A 1,770-nucleotide genomic window follows, 5' to 3' on the forward strand; every position below is an offset into this window, starting at 1 on the left:
TGTGTTCCCCCCTCCCTGCATCGCTTGGCAACCGATGCTGATGTGTTTACGTTCCCGTAACTTAGCAGTTCGACCGATAGAATAAGTACTAGGGTTACAAAGAATAAGTCCTTGGGTCGATTTTCTCGGCTAAAGGCTCTAGTATAGCCACAGTCAAATGACTGAAACCAGTAAAAGAGTTAAGAGTAGTGTAAATAAAGTACTTCATTCCCCATCTCTTAAATATAGAACTGCCCATACATACATGCAAGCATACATACTTATATAATACATACATATATACTAGAATTTGTAACACACTATCTAAATATCTTTCTTGAGAAATTAATCCTCTGAAAACCAAAAAAGGAGAAAGCTGATTAAAAAACTGCAGGTCCAAACTATTACTGGATCAGTAAAGATCTGTTAAATTTTCCCGAAGATTGTTATTTAAGTGTACATGCGCATGTCTAGGCATACATCTGTATGGATGAGAATACATACACGATACAAAATATACACATCTGCACATATACATACATACATGCATACAATCATGCTCTATTGGTGTTGGTGATATCCCAATGAAGGAGCCTTGTGTCTATGGTACAAACCAACTCTTTCTCTGTTCGCAAAAGATCCTGAAACAAAGCTCAATAATGACATACTTCTATACACACACACACACACACACACACACACACACACACACATACAGTCAAACATACATATATATATTTTCATGTATCTCTTACTGCGGCAGTGCTGGGGATATTAATCGAATGAGCTGACCCCAGTATTTACCAGTACTTATTCCGTTGCTAAGTTTCGGGGTCATACACAAATCAACACCGTTTGTCAAGAAGTAGTGGGACACACACACACTGTTGCTACAATGATGCGAAGTAATTTTAGCTTTTATTTCTAGCAGGCCGAGGGAGTACATGATGACACGCTCGTTGCCTTATAACACTGTGTAGACACATCAGAACATTTTATCAAGTGACTTATTGAAATATATTCCTTAAATACAAAGATTGTGTTGGTTTACTGAATGCACTAAGAGGCACAATGACATCTACAGACCTGTTAGTCTACAATCTTTGACACTGTAATCGATCTCCTTCTTTGATATTCGATATTGTTGTAACCAGCTAAGCAACACGTTCCTAAGCTATGCTTTATCACACAAATTTTCTTTTTCTCTGTATATATGTTTCTCTCTATCAGTATATATTCATGTTTGTGTGTGTGTATATATATATATATATATATATATATATATATACATACATACATTTGTGTGCGTATACATACATTCACATACATGTCTGTGTGTTTATTGGTATTTCGTCCGTCTTTATGTTAATATTCGACCGAAGTTGACTTTCCCATTCAGTGTCGATAAAGTAAGCATGAGTTGAGCAACTTAACGCCCAACCCAGAAATACCTGACTTTGTGCCAAAACTCGAAAGCAATATGAATATGCCTGAGAGTGTATGCGTATGATTGAATGTGTATAAGATAATAAAGTACATGTATATATGTACGTATGTATGTATGTATGCGTGCATGTATGTGCGTATGTATGCATGTGTTTGCATGTGTGTTATTTCTTTACTACCCACAATGGGCTACACACAGAGGGGACAAACAAGGACAGACAAAGGGATTAAGTCCATCATACCGACCCCAGTGCGTAACTGGTACTTATTTAATCGACCCCGAAAGGATGAAAGCCAAAGTCGACATCGGCGGAATTTGAACTCGGAACGTAGCGGCAGACGAAA

This window comes from Octopus bimaculoides, chromosome 21 (assembly GCF_001194135.2).
Source record: "Octopus bimaculoides isolate UCB-OBI-ISO-001 chromosome 21, ASM119413v2, whole genome shotgun sequence".
In the NCBI taxonomy this organism is placed as follows: domain Eukaryota; kingdom Metazoa; phylum Mollusca; class Cephalopoda; order Octopoda; family Octopodidae; genus Octopus; species Octopus bimaculoides.